Raw genomic sequence first — 12217 nt, forward strand, 5'->3', positions numbered from 1 at the left:
TTCATCAACATTCATATGATTTCAGCCATTTGGTTCTAAACCTTTTATCGATTTCTTCCGTTGCATTTTTTCGCTCAATACAAGTTGCCATAAGTATTTCACAATTTCCTCGTTGAATGGCTTTTCCAAGCAAAGATAAGCTCCATTGTCGAAAGCGTTCTTAGCTAAGAGTCTATTGAGTTCATCACATACAACTGCAAAATTATATTGAGAAGCTAACAATTAAAATTAAATTATATCATACATTATGAGAATAGTTAGTTTCACACATATATTTAATGAATTTTATCATTTATGACAATAATTTTGTTACAAAACAATCATTTATCATATAACTATAACTAAAAACAAGATTAACAATGGATAGCTGTTGTCTCTTGACAATAGACTAACAATAAATTTTATAGCTAATTATCATTTTCTGGTGTATTAATTGAAACAATTGACTTTACCCAATATTTATAACAAGAAGTGAAAAATAGAATTATAAATACTTACCAAGTGAGATTATATTTAAGGTTATAGCTTGTGCCAAGAGTTCAAAATAATGTGAATCTAATGAATTGACATCGATTATCATCATGTTAATTTTTTTCTTTTCTTTGAAGAGCATTGACATTGCCGCAATAATCGTAACTGTCGTAACTATATATATCGATCCATACAATTTAAAGTTAGTGAAGAACATGGAAATAATAGTATACACAAAGTTATCATTCGGATATGTTTATTTAATTTCTCATTCAAATTCAATTATGAAATTTCATATTATGTTGCTATACTTTAATTTATGAAATAACACATATTAATCAACTTAGATCGTAAACAATGTGTGCAATCTTACCAATATATAATATTACTTTAGAGTAAATAACTGGATTAATATATAATAGAGAAGATTATAAAGGAATATAATTCTAAAAAATATATTCTAATTTATTCTTTGACTTGTCGAAAACAAATAAACACTGAATATATATAAATTAAATACTATTAAAGCAAATATATAATAGGATGAAAAGTTTTAAGGTAAATTTATGTAAAAAGTTTTAAGGTAATTTTATTTCATAAATAAGTAACGAGAGTTTAGAAGATTTAACAAATTATTAGAAAGGAATTACCAAAAAAATCACGTTGAAAAGATTTAACATAGCTTGAATAAGGAACAATCAATAGATACTAACAAAGTAATTGAAAATGAAACAAAAAATAAATGAGGAAAAAGTCACATGAAAAGGCTTCTTTTTTTCTCATGAAAAACAAGTCTTCCCTTTTTTCTTGTCTACATCTAATAAAGACAAAAAAAAAAATAGAAGAAAAAAATCATGAAAATCACATGTCCCTATTTATTTGTTTGTCAACATTGAATAAAAGACAAAAAAACTAATATCAAATAATAAGAATAGCTAGATCATCTCTTATCATGTCTTTATCTTGCTCTTTTCTTCACTCTCTTACTCTTATTTTGCGTCTCAATCACCCAAGTGAATTTGTTTTCTTTCTAAAATGATATATAGATTTATAAAAATCAAAGATATATGCTTTCAAAATCATTTATGAGGGACCTAATTATTTTCTCCTCCAACACAATGTCACTCTAGGCCGTGCCTTTTATTTTTTTTACAAAAAAGTCAAGTGTAAATTAATTAATATTAACATAAAACTATCTCCTTTATGAAAAAAAATCCAATAAAATTAGAAATAACACATACTTTAACATAACACTATTGAACCCCTTTTGAAAAATCACACAATCCTTATGGAGAAAGCTAATCGAGTGTATCACATGGCTACAACAAAAACCAAAATGCAGAATCTAATTTTGCGCAAAATATGTTAAATCTTCCTTGTTTTTCTCTTTCAAACAAGGAAACGACTCTAACTTGAGAATGTTATAGCGCTGTGAAATAAGGACATTCTGATCGACCCTATTGGCTCTCGTTCTGGCCGCCACAAGGCTGGCTAATCGTACGCAGCAGGCTCGAATACCCCTAGTAATAACTTGTAAAACAACATACACAAGCATAGAAATAATGTTATGACAACAAGAAAAGGAGAAGTTCAAAATAAACATCGTATTAATTAAATCTCTCTATATAAAATGAAAGTCATACATAAATTAGTTCTAGATATATCACCTTTGTAACTATTAAACTCTAGTAAATCAACCATTTGATTAGAAACCAATTCCTCATTTTGATATACCAGCAACACAAAAACCTCTTCAATCAAATCATAAAAAGGCTCTGTCATTGGATTATTTTGAATTTGTAAGAGAAACACTTACAAATGAAACTCCAACGTAGAATTCACTTACTCCTGAGAGCCTATTTATATAATATCATTTACTGGATTATGACCATGTTTAGAGATGATTATATAATAATTTTATTTAAATATCTAGATAATCCCTCAAACTTGACACAAATTATAAAGTAGATACTTAAACTTATCTAAAAGACCAAATATATATTTTTATTATTGTCATATACGCACCTTATGAACATCTTATGCTCACATGGAAAATTTATGTGTATTGGAAATGCTTGTGTTATTACATTATTGAATCACAATAAAAAGATAATTTCTTAAAAAAAAATTATTTTTTGATTGACTTTTATCCCAACAATCAAATTATACAACTTGAGTTCATTAACTATTTCTATTAATATCACAATTTAACATTGATTATTGGATATTATTTAAAGTTATTAAGGATGACATTATATTCATTAAGTATTAATTACACTTCTTGAATTGTTGGAAGATTCTTTGACTCGTGTCCATAATTCAATCGTTCAAATGATGAATGTCATGTCTTCAAGTAACGACTAATGGTTTTAGATTTAGGCTTTACTTTTTTTATTAGGATAAATCAGCTCAAAGATATTCTTAATAGAGTGTGATATTTTACACTTTGACCAAGTCAGCATGATTTTTTAAAAAGTCTCACATCATTAAGAGATGGAAAATTACGCGAGTTGGAAAATAGTACTAGATTATTAGTCAATGAGGATATAGTTTAATTTATTTACTGTCAGCAAATACAATTTTAGTTCTTTTTGCCATTAACAATGGGACCCACCACCTCTTTGTATACCCAACCAAGAAAGTCTTCATCGACCTTTGTATATGATTTTATCCAAAATCAAATGTATCTCTCCTCTCCTCATTCCCAATTTTCTCCTAAAATCACTCTTCCACTTCCCATTTGAAATTCGAATTTCACTTTCTTCCTCCAATCGTGTCTTTACTTTTTGCAGGTAACCGCCTAAATTGTGGGTGGACCCTTTTTTTCATTTTTTCAGTTGTATATGTATTATGCTTGTTAGTTTTGGATAATTTTTTCTCAAAATCCCCTCATTACTTATCAGATTATCATTTTTTTAAAAATAAAATGGATGATTCAGCTCCATCTAAGAGGATTACGAGAGATGCACCATTGCATGCCAAAGTTGTTAATAATCGACCTTCATTTTCAATCGGTTTAACTCAAGATTTTGGAGTCAATGCAGGGTCAATGGAAAAATCTAAACAAATTCTAGAGGAAAAATGTATTGAAGAATTGGGATCTAAGAAAAAAAATGACTCAATTGCACTCCAGGAAGTCATCAACAATGCCAAGACAAGCGGTATTAAAATTGTTGAAGGAGGAATTAAGAGGAAAACCAAAGACAACGATTCTATGGAGGCTGTCTCTGCTTCATTAGATCAAGACAAATACGAAGAACATTGGGTATTTGCTTAAAACACAATTGTATTAGATATTTGTATATTTTGTTAGTTGTTTACAAAATTGCATGAAGTATATGCATATTTTCTGTTTAAATCACAGCTATATATAGATTTTTGAATTTTTTGTTAGTTATATACAAAATTGCTTGAAGTATATGTATATTTTCTACTTAAATCATAATTGTATATATATATTTGTATATTTTGTTATTTATTATACAATAGTATAAATTAAACAATATACATACCTTACACTATTATATATACAATTAGATTACACAAAAAAATATCAAATTGAAGCACGTCCTTCTTGTCAAATAATATACAATTCATATTATACAATTGACATAGTAGTTTTATACTATATATATATACATATATACACACAATATTATAAATTAAACAATATACAAATCGTATCACTTATATGTACAGTAAAATTACAAAAAGAAATTATCAAATTAAAGCAAACCCTTGTTGTCGAATCATATACGCTTCATATATACAAATCGTATCTTTCAATGTTTCGAACCAAAAAATAGAATACAATTGTTAATATTCAATTTCTGTAATCTTGTATAAACAAAAATAAACTATTGCGAACCATTATAATGAACAAAGCAAAAATAATCCGTTTTATAAAATTTCAATTATATACTATTGATGAGACCACAAATTGGACTCATTTAGGGCTATATTTTGATAGAATTAGTATCCTCAAATGCATATTTTATCTCAATATCTAATGAAAACCCTTAAGTTTCAGGTATTTGGAGTTTGAGGGAAAGCATGGACACTACTTAGTAAAGAAGGAACAAAAGCAGCTGAAAGAACGAAGAAATGAAGATCTGAGAATCACCGAACCCATTCGGCGAGTCGCCAGAAGGTCTTATCCTCGCCTTTTGTTCCAGTGTGTTGATCCCTGAAAGAAAGGATCAAATCGGCGGTGAAAAGGAGCAGTCGGTGTGTCGCCGATCAGTTCTGCGAAGTATGTCCCCCAATGATCCAAAACATGACGATGCTGAAGGATAGAGCAAGACGGTGATGAAACCTACCAAAGGGCGGATCGCCGAATTGGTTAGTGATCTCGACTAACGACGCCGAATGATCCACCGCAACACAAATTTTTTTGAAAACTATAAATACTCGTTGAGAGTTGTAGCTTAATATTAGATTTTTAACATAGAATTTTGAGTTCTAAGTTTGGAGAGGGTTTTGAAGAACTTGAAGACTCAAAGGGTTTCAACTCCAAGAATTTGGACTTAGGTCTTGTGGATTCTTCACTCTTTGCTTGTTTTAAGACTTAAATTTTCATACCCATTTGAATGCAAACTCAATTCTTGGGGTGTGATTTTGTGAATATGGGTTAGATTATCTGTTGGGTCTTGCTTGTTGATGGTTTATTTGTTGTGTAAATGCGATTTCGTTTAGTAGTTGTGATGGAACTTAATGAAATTGTAGTTGCAAATACGATTTCACCTTTGTGTTTTCGGCCTGCTCGAGAGAGAGGTAGTAAAACTAAGACTACTAAATTGATGGCCGGTAGGGGTGGGTCAACATGAGGTTCAGCTCGAGAGAATGAACCCTAGTCCTTCTCCCACACACTCAGCTCGAGAGAGTGAGTGGGCTAAGGCGGAGGCTATTCTTCATGCGATAGGTGAGTGTCCGAGAGGAACCCATTTGATTCGGGGTAAGTTGCTCGAGAGAGAATTTACCTCCACTATAGTCTAGCCTAGTCACAAATACTCAACAGATTTACTATCAAAAACATGTACCCAATATTCTAGTCTAACCCGTATTCCTATCACATCCCATATATCCCGTCCTTGATTAGTACTCCTTTTATTTTTGCTGTTTTTGCTTACTTGTCACAAACCCCCATTGATAATTGACGCTTGCGTCACCCCTTAGATTTATCATGTTTATATTCGATAATATTTTTAGCTATGACTAACTAGAATTAAATTTTATTTTTCTATTAATTCTCAAGCCCACTTCCTTGGGACTCGACCCCAACCCTTAGTTGGGTTACTTTACTATTGTACGATCGTAGACACTTGCATTAGAAGTTGTGTCTTGATTACACAAACATCAACTATACAAATCAATTGTATACTTTCTTGCCGTTCAAAACATGAAGTTTCCTTTAAAGAAACACACGTTCAATATACAAGAATATTGATTATTATATGTTTCAATCATTTGAGGAAACAATTGTTATGGTTTCTATTGCTATAGAACTCTTTTTTGGAAAAATACTTGATTTTGGAAGATTAGCTTGAATAATGAGATTATATAATTTTTTTGTTACCATATTTAGCGTTCATGTGTCCATTTATTAAAAATAAATATCATATAAATTTAAAACAAAAAAAAAACGTTATATACAAAATTGATGCTTCATAGCAAACTAAACTATATATACCCATGAAATGTAATTAAATAAACTATACCTATAGAGCATTATTTCATTAAATCCGTTTGCCAAATATGAAATTTGCCCTTAAGAGATCCTACACCTTATATGTAGCTTCTCAAATGTGGAAATTCAATCTCACACACAATAATTTCCCCCTTAGACTAAGTTTCATGGCCGAATATCACAATGATCCATGAGTCAATTCATGAGATTCACTATGTGCGTCACCTACATCGTCTGAGTATTTTATGGCAATCAAGCCCACCAACTAGTTTCTTTTATTTTTTATATGTGCATCTATAATTAATCTTGTAAATGAATTAAGCTGCCAATTTTAAAAAAATTAGGCAATTCTCAATTTTTCGTGTGTGTTAGCCCATAAATATTTTGGTGTTATGGTTTCCGGATGATTTCTTTATGAAACTTTTTACGAAACTCTCCGTAGGGAGTTTGGAGAATAGTACATACAATCTCACAAAATATTTAGAGTCCATTGTGGGCATTCAGTGGCCAATTTATAGGAAATATTTGATCTTCTCAGTTCATCTGTATTAGCCCATGAATATTTTGGTGATATGACTTTCAGGCGATTTCTTTGTGAAATTTTTACGGAACCCTCTTTAGGGAGTAAGGTGAGCAATACATATAGTCTCACAATTTTAGAATTCATTTTGGGCATTTAGGGCCAAATTACCGAAATTAGGTGACTTTTTCAGTGTTTTGTGTGTGCTAGCCCATTAATATGTCATGCCCTGAGCTTAAACCCTTTACGTTGCCGGCACCCGAGAACCATTGCTGGTCCCAAGCGAACCCTTGGCCTGGCTTAATACTCTGCGAAAGACTTTCTCAACCATAAAAGAGTTTTTAAAAGCTATAAGAGTGAAACAAGTGAGATTCCAAGAAATAAATAACACACCGACTGCACGAAAGTGATACAAAAGAGAGGAGTTCCTAAAGACACCCTATAGCCTACAAAAGATAGGACACATACGTCTCCGCACTGATCCAAAGGACTCTACTAGGTATTCGCTCTGTACAAGTGAGACCGATGAACTTGGGATCTATTACTATCTTTTCATGACCCAACTTCCCGAGTCATGATGTCACCTACTAAAACCCACCAACAGGTAAGCTGACCCGTACCCAGAACAAGAAGTAGTGAGTACAAGGGTAGAGCTAAACAAAAATTGTAACACCCTAGTTTGAGAAAGGACAAAATTTCAGATTTTCAAAAGTTGCGGGTGCTACAGACGTGGGCCACCTATGGACCGTATGTTGAACCATAGACCGTAGGTGGGGACCATGGTTGGCCACCTCAATTTTCCCCAAGAACTTCTAGAAAAGTCTTGACCAACAGAAGGACCTACGTACTGTAGGTGGGACCACAGTCCGTGGTCCAGGTCCCTAGTTCAGACCCCAGTTTCCAACTCACTGAAAGTGAAACAACAACTGACAGGATGGGCCATCAGTCAGTCCCGTCGGTGGCTTCGTCAGAGTTTAAGTTAAGGGTTGTTTGGTCTTTTCCCCTATGCATTGGACACCTAAACTACGTCGTTTTGGTCAGTTTAAGCCTAGTAGTAACTTAATCAGATCTTTCCCTAACCGATTATTCTTCAAAAATTCACCAAAACTTAGAGCAAAAGAGGAGAAAAGAATCGACCAAACCCTTTCAAGAACGCAACAAGTTTTCTTTAGTTTCAGCCCCGAAATCGAAAGATTTCTCCGTGAATTTCGTTACCAGGTATGTGGGATTTCACTAGTGGTTTCCTTTCATCCACTAGGTCCTTAGAATTCAGTTAGATTCTTGATTCCCTATGTATTGTTTAGACCTAGGGTTTCTAGAACTTTAGATAATTGTTGTGATTTATCTGTTATAGTATTCTAAATCAGATTATCATGTTTTCGTGGAATAATTGCTTAGTTCCTTGGAAGAAACTCAGAACCCTAGTTGTATGGATTCGTTTAGTTAATGAAATACACTAGCTAGGTTAGATAAACATATATACATGCCTCAAATTTCGAATGGTCCATTATCGGTACCTAAAATGTTGCATTCTCAGTTGGCATGTCAGAATTATTAAGCTAATCCAATATTTCATTTAAGTTGTGTCATACACATTCCAGTTGGGTGTAGGTTTAGCACCGAGTTGGACTAGGGTTCAACGTACCCGTATAGTCCCAGAACTACGTGCCCACGTAGGAGTATAAGTCCTCTTTGTTGGGCATTAGATTTAGTAATCACGCTAGTCATGCCTTTATACCCATGGCAAGGTATATTGGGTCCTCTCGATGAGGCGTATACATCAGACTCCATGTTTAGCTCACGTGGTTTTATGTCGGTTAATAGTATCTCCCACATTCAGACTTTAGTGCATTTGATTAGGTTTTAAGTTGATATTTCAGTATTCAGTCTCAAGATGTTTTATTCATGATTTGTACTTGGTCATTGCATTCAGTTAGCTTGCCAGTGATATTGTAGTATTTACTTCCTTATTCAGATTGTATCATTATTCAGTATGCTTGTTTAGCTTACGTATTTTGTTCAGCTATATTCTATATCCTGCATGCTCAGTACATTCCAAGTACTAACGCATAGTCTGCGCTACATCCTTTCATGATGTAGGTTCAGGTACTCAGCATCTAGATCATGCATAGATCAGTTTCCGATCAGTATTCATCAGCTTCAGTGGTGCGTCCTCATACTTCGAGGACGATAGACATGGTTTTACATTTAGTCTTTCATTTCAGTTTCAGTTTTGCTAGGGTTAGCTGGGGAATGTCCCAATAACTCAAGTCAGTAGAGGCTTTTCCAGACATAGTATTAGATTTAGCTTAGTTTTTGAGTTCTTGTTCAGTATAACTAATCTCATAGTACTTTATATATATTTAGATCAGTTTTGCGTATCCCCCACTTTGAGATATCTCTTGTTTTAAGCTTCCGCATAGTATCTTTATATTCAGTTGTTTAGTATGCTTATGATATGACAAATTCAGGGTTAGCTTGGGGTCACTTGTGATCCTAGGTCCCGTGTTTACGTCAAGAGGGTAGCCTCTGGTCATGACAAAAAATAATGTTAACAATAAGCAAAGACGAAAACGAGAAGCAAACCAAAAACTATATACAAAAGAACCCTCCTAAAACCTCAAAGTCACGAGTATAGAGCTGTCTAACGAGATAAATAAAAGTCTGAAAGGTGGACCACAATAAGCCGTCACAAAGGGAAAAGACAAGCTAACATAAGTTTAAAAGGAGACAGGCTAATTCAAAACTCTAAGTGCTAACCCTCGTCTTTGATATTCACGATCATTGTTGCTAGCTGGTACAAGGACCTGTATCAGGAAAAGATGTAGAGTGTAGCTAAAGTACCAAAACAAGGTACTCATTAGGCATCACATGCAACAAGAAATGTACAAACAACCTGAAAAGATAGAATCTAGACAAAATAGAGGTTAAAACGGATATGAAAAGAGTCACATGAGCGTACCGAAAGTAAATCTAAGTATAGCTCAACTAAACCTAACTGGACCACCATAAGCCCAAAAGGTACACTTGTGCACAAGTTAAAATAAAATCCCAATGCACCCCCATAAGCCCGATAGGTACACCGAATGGCTATGACTACAAGAATATGATACTCAAACCCAAGTCCAAATAAAGTCAACCATTCCTTGAACCCACAGTGATTGGATCTGGCATCGAACCCAAAGTGGTAGAAGTAGGGCCTTAAACACAAAATGATAGAATCTGGGTCTCGAACCAAATGAGTTAGAATCTGGGCCTCGAACCTAAGACATCAGACTCAATCTTGAAATAATGGCCTCAAATTGTAAAACGTCAACCTCGAACTAGAAATAATTGCCTCGATTCGTAAATAATCACTACAACCAACCAACTCATAACCTAACTAACAAGAGTGCCAAGGGTGTGTTTATTCCAAGGAGCATCCCATGTCAAGGCAAGTAACCATGGGATGCCGCCTACCCAAAGGTATCAAGAGAAGGCTCCTTGCTTAGTACAACTCAATCTCCAGTCGTCGCGATAGCTAAACCTCTGGTAACACATCGGAACTGCAGAAATAGGGAGAGAGAGGATACAATATCTAAGAGAGTTCATTGAAAAGGTTCGACGAGCCCGATTAATATCGTCGAGTCACTTATGAAATGGATTTTGGGCCAAATTTTGAGAAGGTATAAATAGCGCAAAGGATAAAGTTTTTAGAGAATTCTTTTTTTAGATGTTTTTGGGAGAGAAACACTTTACCTTCAAAGAACACTTTTATAGCTTTTGGGGTTTGACAACTTAGTGGTTGATTTTGTTACACTGAAGTTGAATCCAAAGTGGGTTTACTTGAAATTTATTGATTTCAAGTTACCCATGGATGCTTTCATGAAAGGTATAATTTCATTACTTTATGTGATGAGTTGCTGAAACCTCATGATCTAGGGGTGCGAAAATGGGGATGGGTGTTGATTTAATGTAGTTGACATTGTGCTATTCTCTATTTTTTTGTTCATACATGAATTTGGTGTAATTATCATAGGATTAACTTAAGTGTTAAGGTTTCAAACTTAATTCCTACTTCTGATCTCTGATTGATGCTCAAAATAGATTGATTGTCGTGGGTAATTAGTTCAATACTATCAATTTAGGTTTGATGTTTGTAACTTGCTTTAAAAAGAAGTTATCGATTGTATCTAATTGTCCTGTTCTTGAAAGATAGAATATAGTAAGGCATTGGGTTGTTTAGGTTGGCATTTAGATGAGACCGAAAGGAGATTCTATCCATAGATGCTTTGAGATCGAAAGATGATTAGTGTCAATGAAGATGACTTAGCCTATTCATGAATGACATCGATTTCCAATCCGTGCACCCCTAGATTGCTTGTTAACTCTTGATTGCTTCAATTTCTTAGTTTAATTGCGATAATTGATAACCAAATCTTTATATTAAGTTGGTGGTATCATCCATCCAATTGTTCTTACTATTACAAATGAGCTAATTTAAAGTCCAAATTCTTGAAATGGAATTCTCCACCATATATCATTACTTGTGGGATTCAATCCCACTCTTCGTTGTGTTTTCATATTGACTATGACCGCTCTCTATTTTAATTGGTTTTAGAGAGTGATTTGAGTGTTCTAATATAACACACGAATGCAAACTATGTGAATTTTAACTGTGGTTATTGAACCCTGCATGTCTAAGGTGTTTTGAGTTTTAACTGTGGTTATTGAAATATTTTATAATTATGTTACAAAAGTTATTTAATATGTATTTTTTTTCTAATTTTTATAATGTGTCGATCTCTACTACATTATCTGATCTTTATAAAAATATAGTGTAGCTTATTTGGATTATTATTATTATTACTATTAATAATAAAAATAATAATAGTAATAATATTATTATTATTACTATTATTATTATTATTGTTATTATTATTATTGTTGTTGTTGTTGTTGTTGAAGTTTGATATACTCCTTAACTTTGCGATTTATAGTTAATATAACTAAAGTTAAATAAAGGGGTTCACAGATACCTTTAATTACACAAATAGCTTAGATACTTTTGTCGTTTGACGAAAGTGAATTTTTTTTCAAGTTATTTATTTAACTTTTTTTATTAAAAAAAATAAATCCAAATAGGGTCTATTTGATCATCTCGCAAAATTTAGGGGTATATATGATATTTCTCACACGGGATTTAGATGGTAAATTTTGGTCTTAAATATCTCCTTTGTAGATATCAGTGTTTATTATTAAGTGAGATTTTTGTTTTTAATTAATATTTTAGTGTAAAAATATGAGAAATGAAAAGAAAAAAAAGGAATGAAAAACAAATTAAAACTACACTTTTTAGTAGTCGTAAAAAATAATGGATTCTCAGAATAGAAATCGGTTAGTGCATTTTTAAAGTAAGTTGAAGTCAGTTGAAAAAAAGATATCGAATGAAAGGTCTTGGAATCCTCTTTCCAACACCATCGAGTTTGCTAATTTTCGAGCTCGTATGAGGGAGATATGCCCGTTTGAAGTCAAACACCAACTGATATGGAGACATACCA

Source organism: Solanum stenotomum, chromosome 9, assembly GCF_019186545.1.
Source record: "Solanum stenotomum isolate F172 chromosome 9, ASM1918654v1, whole genome shotgun sequence".
Lineage (NCBI taxonomy): Eukaryota > Viridiplantae > Streptophyta > Magnoliopsida > Solanales > Solanaceae > Solanum > Solanum stenotomum.